The sequence below is a fragment of the Rattus norvegicus genome, chromosome X (assembly GCF_036323735.1).
Source record: "Rattus norvegicus strain BN/NHsdMcwi chromosome X, GRCr8, whole genome shotgun sequence".
Lineage (NCBI taxonomy): Eukaryota > Metazoa > Chordata > Mammalia > Rodentia > Muridae > Rattus > Rattus norvegicus.
Genome location: NC_086039.1, coordinates 62940746 through 62952307, shown reverse-complemented (window position 1 = coordinate 62952307; position 11562 = coordinate 62940746).

Below are 11562 nucleotides of genomic sequence, written 5' to 3'. Positions count from 1 at the left end.
GAGCATGGGAGATCTTTCCATCTTCTGAGATATTCTTCAATTTCTTTCTTCAGAGGCTTGAAGCTCTTGTCATACAGATCTTTCACTTGCTTGATTAAAGTCACACCAAGATATTTTATATTATTTGGGACTACTGTGTCCTTAATTTCTTTCTCATTCTGTTTATCCTTTGAGTAGAGGAAGGCTACTGATTTGTTTGAGTTAATTTTATACCCCGACACTTTGCTAAAGTTGTTTATCAGGTTAAGTAGTTCTCTGGTAGAACTTTTGGGGTCACTTAAGTACACTATCATATAATCTGCAAATAGTGATCTTTTGATTTCTTCCCTTCCAATTTGTATCCCTTTGACCTCCTTTCCCTGTCTGATTGCTCTGGCTAGGACTTTGAGTACTATATTGAATAAGTGGGAAAGAGTTGTTTTCCAGCCTTGTCTAGTCCCTGATTTTAGTGGGGTTGCTTCAAGTTTCTCTCCATTTAGTTTGATGTTAGCAACTGGTTTGCTATATATTGCTTTTACTATCTTTAGATAAAGGCCTTGAAGTCCTGATCTTTCCAGGACTTTTATCATGAAGGGGTGTTGAATTTGGTCAAATGCTTTCTCAGCATCTAAGGAAATGATCATGTGGTTTTTATCTTTCAGTTTTTTTATATAGTGGATTACGTTGATGGTTTTCGGTATATTAAAGCATCCCTGCATGCCTGGGATGAAGCCTACTTGATCATGATGGATGATCATTTTGATTTGCTCTTGAATTTGGTTTGCAAGAATTTTATTGAGTATTTTTGCATCAATATTCATAAGGGAAATTGGTCTGAACTTCTCTTTCTTTGTTGTGTCTTTGTGTGGCTTGGGTATAAGAATAATTGTGGCTTGATAGAAGGAATTTGGTAGTGCACCGTCTGTTTCAATTTTGTGGGATAGTTTGGACAGTGTTGGTATGAGGTTCTCTATGAAGGTCTGATAGAATTCTGCACTGAATCCATCTGGACCTGGGCTCTTTTTGGGAGACTTTTAATAACTGCTTCTATTTCTTTAGGAGTTGTTGTGGTTTGCCCTGAAGTTATCTGTATTTTGATGCTAATTCCACTGCCCCAGTGACAGGCCTCCTTCTATCTTGTACCTGCCCCTCACCTATACTTTACAAATTCAATGGGGAGGTGGTTCTGGTGAAGTCACCTGAGTTCTGAGTACATGACTAGGCAGTTGTCCTTAAATATCTGTTAAGTCCACTTCTGTTAGTCTGTTTATGTCTCTGTTCCCATGATCTGTCCATTAATGAGAGTGGGGTGTTGAAATCTCCTACTATTATCGTATGAGGTGCAATGTGTGCTTTGAGCTTTAGTAAGGTTTCTTTTATGAATGTAGGTGCCCTACATTTGGAGCATAGATATTTAGGTTTGAGAGTTCATCTTAGTGGATTTTTCCTTTAATGACTCTGAAGTGTCCTTCCTCATCGTTTTTAATCACTTTTGTTTGAAAGTCAATTTTATTTGATATTAGAATGGCAACTCCAGCTTGTTTCTTCAGACCATTTGCTTGGAAAGTTGTTTTCCAGCCATTTCCTCTGAGGTAGTGTCTGTCTTTGTCTCTGAGGTGTGTTTCCTGTAGGCAGCAAAATGCTGGGTCCTCTTTACATATCCAATCTGTTAGTCTATGCTTTTTTATTGGGGAATTGAGTCCACTGATGGTGAGAGATATTAAGGAATAGTGATTGTTGCTTCCTGTTATTTTCGTTGTTAGAGGTGGAATTATGTTTGTCTCTCTTTTGGTTTCAAAGGAATTATATTCTTGCTTTCTGCATGGTGTAGTTTCTCTCCTAGTATTGGAGTTTTCCATCTATTATCCTTTGTAGGGCTGGATTTGTAGAAAGATATTGTGTAATTTGCTTTTGTTATTGAATATCTTGGCTTCTCCATCTTGTTAATTGAGAGTTTTGGTGGATACAGTAACTTGACCTGGCATTTGTGTTCTCTTAAGGTCTGTATGACATCTGTCCAGGATCTTGTAGCTTTCATAGTCTCTGCTGAGAAGTCTGGTGTAATTCTGATAGGTCTGTCTTTATATGTCACTTGACATTTTTCCCTTACTGCTTTTAATATTCTTTCTTTGTTTTGTACATTTGGTGTTTTGATTATTATGTGAATAAAGGAGTTTCTTTTCAGGTCAAGTCTATTTGGAGTTCTGTAGGCTTCTTGTATGTTCATGGGCATCTCTTTCTTTAGGTTAGGGAAGTTTTCTTCTATAATTTTGTTGAATATATTTACTAGCCCTTTAAGTTGGGAGTCTTCACTTTCTTTTATACCTATTTTTTTTTTTAAATCCCTGAGCAGACAATTGTTCTTGCTGCCAAGGGTGATGACCTGACTTCAATCCTTACTTCCCAACATAGACAGAGAAAGACTAGAAGTTGCCCTCTACACACATACAAACATGCACACACGCACACACGCACACAGGCACACACACACACATGCATGCATGCAGACTTGCTGGCACACTCTCACACAAATAAGTTTAAGGAAATTAAATTTTAAAAAGAAAACATTGTCAAGAGAAATGGCAAAAGTCCTAAATGAAAAGACACGTTCACTGTTTAGAGCACTTAGTACCATTCAGGTCTTGATATTCCTGAAATTGTTCTACAGATTCAACGTGTCGCTTATCAAAAGCCTAAGTTGTGTCAAAGTTAACCAGCTAGTGCAAATGCTAGTGCACCATTTGCAGCAAATGTTTCACAATAGTAGGAATTCCATAGGGAATAACAGCATAGGTTACTCTTCTAGACACTAACACACAAAGCTCAGAGACCTAAGTGTGAAAACTAAATTGTAAGAATTATACATAAACCTTTTTCTATACCTATTATCCTTAGGTTTGATCTTCTCATTGTGTCCTGGATTTCCTGTATGTTTTGGGCTAGAAGCTATTTTCGTTTTACATTATCTTTGACAGTTGGGTTGATGTTTTTTTTTTTTTTCCTTTTTCTTTTTTTTTTTCAGAGCTGGGGACCGAATCCAGGGCCTTGTGCTTGCTAGGCAAGCGCTCTACCACTGAGCTAAATCCCCAACCCGTGTCGATGTTTTCTATGGTATCTTCTACCCCCGAAATTCTCTCTTCTATCTCTTGTATTCTGTTGGTGATGATTGTATCTATGGCTCCTTGTATCTTCCTTAGGTTTTCTATATACAGGGTTGTCTCCCTTTGTGCTTTCTTTATTGTTTCTATTTCCATTTTTCAATTCGTTCACCTGTTGGTTGTATTTTCCTGTAATTCTTTCAGGGATTTTTTGTGTTTCCTTTCTAAGGGTTTCTACTTGTTTGCTTGTGTTTTCCTGCATTTCTTTAAGGGAGTTCTTTATGTCTTCTTAAAGTCCTCCATCATTATCAAAAAATGTGATTTTAAATCTAAATCTTGCTTTTCTGGTGTGTTTGGATATTCCGTGTTTGCTTTGGTGGGAGAACTGGGCTCTGATGATGCCATGTAGTCTTGGTTTCTGTTGCTTAGGTTCCTGTGCTTGCCTCTCGCCATTGGGTTGTCTCTGGTGTTTGCTTGTTTTGCTGTTTCTGAGAGTGACTTGACCCTGCTGTAGGCCTCTGTGTCAGCACTCCCGTAGAACTGTGTTCCTGGTTTCTTTCGGCCTTTCCTGAGAACAGGGGCTCTGATTTCAGGTGTGTTGGTGCTACTGGAGACTGTCTTCCAGCTCTAGGTGCAGCAGAAATCAAAGGGTCCTGTCCCTGATTGCTTGTAGGTCCTTGCACCCACCGGGCACAGTTGGGACTATTCAATTCCCTCTTAGTTTTGGACTGTGGGCAAAGGGTAGTCTCCTCTGACTTCTCAGGAGTAGCCATACTTCTGAGGGTCCAGCTCTCTCCCCCATGGGATTTGGGTGCAGGGGACTGTTTGGCCAGTTCAGTTCAGTCCTGGGCACAGACAGGAACTGCAGGTACCAGCGGCTGTCTGCTCCTATATCCCCATGTCCAGAGGTACTGTGCATTTTCCCCTTGGACTAGGGCTGTGGGCAGAGGTGTGCAGAGGTGGCAGTCTGTCCTGTGGTCTTGGGATGTCTGCACTTCTGGGTGGTCTGCTCTCTTCCCCACAGGATTTGGGTCTAGTCTTAGATTTTTCAAACCCTACTTTTAATGGGTTCTTCTTTTTATTAATTAATTATTTTATTTATGTACTTTACAGATGTTGTCCCACTCCTGGTTCCCCTTCCCACAGTTCTTCATCCCATCCTTCTGGTAGCCCCCCCATCCCCCTTCCCTAGGGTCTCAAGTCTCTACAGGATTAGGCACACCTCTCCATATGAGGCCAGACAAGGCAGTCCTCTGCTACACATGTGCTGAGGGCCTTGGACCAGCCAGTGCATGCTCTTTGGTTGGTGGCTTAGTCTCTGGAAGCTCCCAGGGGTCCGGGTTAGTTGACATGGTTGATCTTCCTATAGGGTTGCCATCCCCTTCAGTTCCTTCAATCTTTCCGATAACTCTTCCATGTGCGTCCCCAACCTCAACCCAGAACTTGCCTGTAAGTACCTGCATCTATCTCAGTCAGCTGCTGGTAGAGCCTCCCAGAGGACAGCATGCTAGGCTTCTGTCTGTGAGCACACATTAGTAATAGTGTCAGGCCTTGGAGCCTCTCCTTGAGATGGATCCCAAGTTGGGCCTGTCACTGGACCACCTTTCCCTCAGTCTCTTCTCCATTTTTGTCCCTGCAGTTCTTTTAGATGGGAACAATTCTGGGTCAGAAATTTTGACAGTATGTTGATAACCCTGTCCCTCCGATTTGGGGCCATGTCTATCTACTGGAGGTGGACTCTTCGAGTTCCCTCTCCCCAGTGTTGGGCATTTTGGCTAAGGTCACCCCCATTGAGCCCTGAGAGTCTCTCACATCCTAGGTCTCTGGGACTTTCTAGAGGGTCCTTCCAACCCCAACCTCCAGAAGCTGCATATTTCCATTCATTCTCCTGACCCTCTGGGCTTCTCTCTTGTTCCCCACCCCCAATCCTGCCCCCTGTTTCCCCTCTCTATCCCCTCTCCCTCTGCCTCCTGTGATTATTCTGTTACCCCTTCTAAGTGGGATTGAAGCATCTTCACTTGGGCCTTCCTTCTTGTTTAGTTTCTTATGGTCTGCCGGTTGTATCCTGGGTATTTGGTACTTTAGGGCTTATAACCACTTCTCAGTGAGTACATACCATGCATGTCCTTTTGGGTCTGGGTAACCTCACTCAGAATATTTTCTAGTTCCACCCATTTACCTGAAAAATTCATGATGTCACTCATTTTAATAGCTGAATAGTATTTCATTGTGTAAATGAATTTTCGATTGAGGGACATCTGGGTTTCCAGTTTCTGGCATTACGAATAAGGCTGCTATGAACATAATGGAACATGTGATCTGTGGTATGGTAGAGCATCTTTTGGGTATATGTCCAAAAGTGTTACAGCAGGGTCTTCAGGTAGAACTATTTCCAGTTTTCTGAGGAACCACCAGACTGATTTCCGGAGTGGCTGTACTAGTTTACAATCCCACCAACAATGGAGGAGTATTCCTCTTTCCCCACATCCTCGCCAGCATCTGCTGTCACCTGAGTTTTTTTTTTTTTTAATTCATTTATTATATATGAGTACACTGTACCTGTCTTCAGATACACCAGAAGGGGGCATCGGATCTCTTTACAGATGGTTGTGAGCCACCATGTGGTTGCTGGGAATTGAACTCAGGACCTCTGGAAGAGCAGTCAGTGCTCTTAACCACTGAGCCATCTCTCCAGCCCGTCATTTGAGTTTTTAATCTTGGCCATTCTGATTGGTGTGACGTGGAATCTTGGGGTCGTTTTGATTTGCATTTCCCTAATGACTAAGGATGTTGTACATTTCCTTAAGTGCTTCTCCGTCATTTGAGATTCCTTTATTGAGAATTCTCTATTCAGCTCTGTACCTCATGTTTTTAATTGGATTATTTGGCTTTTTGGAGTCTGACTTCTTGAGTTCCTCATATATTTCGGATATTAGCCTTCTGTCAGATGTGGGTTAGTGAAGATCTTTTCCCAATCCGTAGGCTGCCATTTTGTCCTATTGACAGTATCTTTTGTCTTATAGAAGCTTTGCAATTTTATGAGGTTCCATTTATCAATTGTTGATCTTAGAGCCTGAACCATTGGTGTTCTGTTTAAGAAAATTTCCCCTGGGGGTTGGGGATTTAGCTCAGCGGTAGAGCGCTTGCCTAGCGAGCACAAGGCCCTGGGTTCGGTCCCCAGCTCCGAAAAAAAGAAAAAGAAAAAAAAAAAGAAAATTTCCCCTGTGCCCATGTGTTTGAGGGTCTTTTCCACTTCTCTTCTATTAGATTCAGTGTATCTCATTTTATGTTGAGGTCCTTGACCCAGTTGGACTTGTGCAGGGTGATAGATATGGATCTATTTTCATTCTTCTACATGCAGACCACCAGTTAGACCAGCACCATTGATTGAAGATACTTCTTTTTCCCCTGTATGGTTTTGACTTCTTTGTCAAACCTCCCTTCTAGCCCACCCACCAGAGGCAATGGAAAACAAAGGTTATTAGAACACAAGGGAAGTGGGCCTGTTTAGAAATTGTTCTTCAGAGCAAATCCAATCTACATTGTCAGGAAACCAGCAGTTCAGTTCACAGGATTCAGCAGCGGCAGCTTGATCCACTTACAAATACTTCACGAATATACCAGCAGTCCAATTTAGTAGTGTTGGGTTAGCAAACATGAATCAGCAGCGGTGGCATGACCCAGCAGAAACAGCCAGGCCTCAGCCAAATGGGTGCAAGTCAGCAGGAGCCACCAGGACCAGCAGAGATGCCAGGAGAAGTTCTCTGCTGTGCCTCTCTCGACGAAGATAAGATCAGAAAAGACCAGGAAGTGTTGCAAAGCTAGCTATGCAAGCAAGCCCTGCTGCTGTCGAGTCCTGATAATACCCCTTCCAAACATCATGTGCCCTCCATGGTTCTTGCCTCAACATGTGTCCTGTCTCCTGGCACGTGAGTCTGTCCTAGCAAATCTCCATGTGAGTCTGTATCAGCTGACATCATTCTGCCAATCAGCCTGAATCTTCGAAAGCAGCAAGAAACCACCAGAGCACCACCTGAAGTGTTTTGTTTTGTTTTGTTTTGTTTTGTTTTGTTTTGTTTTGTTTTTTGGTGTTTCTCTCTAAGGAGTCCTGACAAACAGAGCTCCGCTATGCAATGTGAGGCAGACCAATACATGTGTCTAGTTAACTAAGAATCCTTCATTACGGGTCCTTCCATGTGGCTGCTTTAGCAACACGTCCTTTCACCTATGTGTGCTTCAGCAAAACATTCTTTGACATGACTGACTTTCCAAAGAGACCAGAAGTTTCCATTTCAATTACCCACACATGGTTCACTGACAGACATGCAGGCAAAATACTCATACACATAAAATAAATAAATAATCCTTTAAAACTCTTTAAAGAATTGACCTGGGTGGTAGTAGTGTGTGCCTTTAATCCCTAACACTCTGAGGGCAGAGGCAGGAGGATCTCTGTGAGCTTTAGGCCAGCCTGGCCTACAAAGTAAGTTCTAAGACAGCCAGGGCTATACAGAGAAACCCTGTTTTGAAAAACTTAAAAAAGAAAGAAAGAAAAAAGAATTATGAGTATAATTCCAGTACTTGGATGGTGAAATCGGGAGAATTAGTTCAAGAACAAACAGCCTTAGTTACATAGAGGGTTTGAGGCCAGCCTCTCTCAGCCCTTACCCTACTCAAACTGAGATATAAATGGCTAATCAGTCCATGGGAAGATGCTCAGGCTGGACATATACATATACATATACATATGCATATACATATACATAATCAGCGGGAGAGTGTTTGCTTAATATGCATGAGGGGCTGATACAGATCAGATCACCAGCACCATCACACCACACTACTACCCCAGTACCACCCTAGTATACACACACACACACACACACACACACACACACACACACACACACACCAGTCATTAGAGGATGTAAATTAAAACCACCGGAATGGAGGAGCCAGAGTGATAATTCCATAGTTAAGGCACTTTCTGCTCTTGAAGAGGACCTGGGTTTAGAGAACCCATGTGATGCCTCACACAATTATAACTCTAGTTGCAGAGAATGTGATGGCTTCTTCCAGATGCCATCAGCACTAGGTTTGCACATGGTACAGACACATAAAACAAAAATAATGTTTAGTTGGACATTTCATTTTGAGAATGATGCTCCTGCTTCAGCCTTCAGTGTTTTTATGTCTTTATTAATAAATATTATTCTCTGTTGTTTGTTTGTTTTGTTGTGTTGTGTTGTGTTTGGAGACAGGATGTCTCTGTGTAGCCTTGACTGGCCTAGGACTCACTCTATAGATCAGGCTGAACTTGAATTCACAGAGGTCTGTCTCCCTCTGCCTTTTGACTGCTTCAGGTGTTGTGGGTTTTGACATTGGTGGTGGTGGTGGTGGTGGTGGTGGTGGTGGTCTAGAACTCCATATATAAACCAGGTTGAGCTAGAACTCATAGAGATCCCCCTACCCCTGCCTTCTGAGTGCTGGGATTAAAGGTGAGTGTCACTATGGCTGACAAGTTTTGTTTTTCAGTACTGGGAACTGAATCCAGGGCCTCATGCGTGGAAGGAAAGCACTCAATCAACTGAGCTTTCTCACTAAATGGTAATTTTTGGACTCCTTGTGACAGGTCACATGTAACACCAGGCTGCCCTCAAATTCTACTTAGACTTTGAACTGCTGATCCTCCCATCTCCGTGTTGTAGGTGCCAGAATTTAAAGGCGTGTACCACCATGCCTGGTTGCCCTATGATGTTTCTTTCCCTTCCCATTTTTTTTCTTTTTAACATTTTATTAGTTATTTTTGTGTATGTGTATAAATGCATACATTTGAAGATCAGAAAACAACTTGTAGTAACTGGCCTTGCTTAGTGGCAGGCACTTTTACCCTCTCAGCCATCTTTACAGTCCCACTGCAAAATTTCTACTAGCAAAAAGTCAATAATGATAAAGCACATTATGTCTTTTGGGGTATAAATGAATTTAAAGGTCTATTGTCCTACAAGTTGCATATATAGAGATCCATTCTGTTAAAATTTCTAATTACCCAGGTTTTAGTATATTTCTAAAGGAAGAACAGCCATCGATGCACAAAACTCCATACCATTTTCTTCATCAATATTTTTTGAGACTTCATTTTTCTATGAAATTTTCTCTATGCTTAGCCCTGGCTGGCCTTGAATTTGTGATCCTCCTGTTTCACCTTACCAAAATCAGGAGTTACAGATTCTGACTATTATGCTTGACTTGCTGCTTTCTTTTTCTTCTTTCTTTCTTTGAGGATTGAATCCAGGGCCTCGCAAACGCTCTATTGACTGAGCTGCATCCCAATCTTTCTGAGTTCCTGCCTGGGCCTTCTGAGTGCTTTAATGGACTGCTCTAGTTATTTAAAATGCAAAATATAACAAAAAACTAAGAATATGATAAAAATCAAATATCATTTGATAAGGTATAAGGTTAAAAAAAAGGGGGATATGAGATGTCCAGACCTCTCCCGGATCTGAAGGGACCTGGTCAAACAGCTAGCTCCCTGCACCCAAATCACATGGGAGGGAGAGCTAGACCTTCAGAGGGGCAGACACGCCTGGGAAGCCAGAGGAGACTACTCTCTGCCCATATTTCTGACTCTAGCGCCATCTGGGCCCCCTGTGCATAGGGACCCCCGGAGAAGGCGGGGCAGGCCCTTCTGGATGCTACCCTCATGGAAAGCTGAAAGGCAGCCCCCGAGGAGTGACTTCAGACCCGAGACCAGAGATAAAACCAACTTTTCTGCTCCAAATGACCTGCCTAGTAAACTCAGGACACACAAAGGCAAAATTCCTCTGGGACCGGACACTTCCGGTTTCTAGCTGGAGCCCCAACCTCCCTGCGCCAGGCCCACAGCTCCCTGCTCCCAAACCACGTGGGAGAGAAAACTGATCACCTAGACAGGTGGGCATTCCTGAGACTGCAGGGCAGGAGAGACCACCAGTACTTCCCTACCTTGTCCACATCCCTGGCCCAAGAGGAAACTGTATACGGCCTCTGGGAACAGGAAGATAGGGGCACTCAAGCTGCATAAATGCTGCGGTCCGGACTGCGCCATGATTTGAAGGGACCCGGTCAAACAGCTCCCTGCACCCAAATCCCGTGGGAGGGAGAGCTAGACCTTCAGAGGGGCAGAGACCCCTGGAAAGCCAGAGGAGACTACTCTATGCCCACATTAGTGACTCTAGAGGAAAACATCTAGTGCCATCTGGGCCCCCTGTGCACAGGGACCCTAGAGAAGGCTGGGCAGGCCCTTTTGGTTGCTGCACTCACGGAGAGCTGAAACCCAGCTCCGAGGAGCAACTTCAGGCCGGAGTTCAGAGGTAAGAATAACTTTTCTGCTCCAAGTTACCTGCCTGGTGGACTCAGGACACAGGCCCACAGGAACAGTTGAAGACCAGTAGACAGGAAGGACTACACGCCTGAAAGCAAAACACTCTGTTCCCATAACTGGCTGAAAGAAAACGGGAAAACAGGTCTACAGCACTCCTGACACACAGGCCTATAGGACGGTCTAGACACTGTCAGAAATAGCAGAACAAGGTAACACCAGAGACAACGTGATGGCAAGAGGCAAGTGCAGGAACCTAAGCAACAGAAACCAAGACTAAATGGCATCATCAGAGACCAATTCTCCCACCAAAGCAAACACTGAATATCAAAACACACCAGAAAAGCAAGATCTAGATTTAAAATCACATTTGATCATGATGATGGAGGACTTCAAGAAAGGCATAAAGAACTTCCTTAGAGAAATGCAAGAAAACACAAATAAACAAGCAGAAGCCTATAGAGAGGAAACACAAAAATCCCTGAAAGAATTCCAGGAAAACACAATCAAACAGGTGAAGGAATTAAAAATGGAAATAGAAGCAATAAAGAAAGCACAAAAGGAAACAACCCTGGATATAGAAAACCAAAGGAAGAGACAAGGAGCAATAGATACAAGCTTCACCAACAGAATACAAGAGATAGAAGAGAGAATCTCAGGAGCAATAGATTCCACAGAAATCATGGACACAACTGTCAAAGATAATGGAAAATGGAAAAAGCTACTGGCCCAAAACATACAGGAAATCCAGAACACAATAAGTTCAAACATAAGGATAATAGGTCCAGAAGAAAGTGAAGACTTCCAACTCAAAGGACCAGTAAATATCTTCAACAAAATCATAGAAGAAAACTTCCTTAACCTAAAGAAAGAGATGACCATAAACATACAAGAAGCCTACAGAACTCCAAATAGATTGGACCAGAAAAGAAACTCCTCCCATCACATAATAGTCAAAACACCAAATGCAGAAAACAAAGACAAAAATATTAAAAGCAGTAAGGGAAAAAGGTCAAGTAACATATAAAGGCAGACCTATCAGAATTACACAAGACTTCTCACCAGAGACTATGAAAGACAGAAGATCCAGGACAGATGTCATACAGACCCTAAAAGAACACAAAT